The sequence below is a fragment of the Penaeus monodon genome, chromosome 20 (assembly GCF_015228065.2).
Source record: "Penaeus monodon isolate SGIC_2016 chromosome 20, NSTDA_Pmon_1, whole genome shotgun sequence".
Lineage (NCBI taxonomy): Eukaryota > Metazoa > Arthropoda > Malacostraca > Decapoda > Penaeidae > Penaeus > Penaeus monodon.
Genome location: NC_051405.1, coordinates 28073283 through 28073834, shown reverse-complemented (window position 1 = coordinate 28073834; position 552 = coordinate 28073283).

Below are 552 nucleotides of genomic sequence, written 5' to 3'. Positions count from 1 at the left end.
TCATTTACGGTTCAATCATTTTGTCTCATATGCCATTTTGATTTATGATAAAAATATAAACTCTCCGGAAATGTCTACAATGTTTCATTACCATTTCGCTATTAACTTTTTTTTCTTTTTTTTATATGATGATTTTGAAAAAGCTAATAGTTGAAATGTGTTGTCATGAATGATAATTACTCGCGAGTGTTGAATTATATTATAAACTGCACAATAGAATAAAACAAGAGTGGTTTGATTTAGAAAACCAGAATATTATATACCTGAGCCCAAAAAGGGTTAAAATAGTCTCAACCTTAACGTGCAAATGATTGTAATAAGGTGCAATGAATTCAATAAAACAAACAAAAGTAAATCGGATCACTCAAAAAAAGAAAAGAAAAGAAAAGTCGTATACGGTAAAACAAAAGGAAATTAAATAGGATATTCTAATTGCGGCAGTTCGTGTGCTGTGTTTCATCCTCTTTTTATTAATCTTGTTTATTACTCTCAAAGTGGCAATTTCAGCAGAATCTAGACAAATTATTGCATTTAACCCCCTGTCTGACTTCT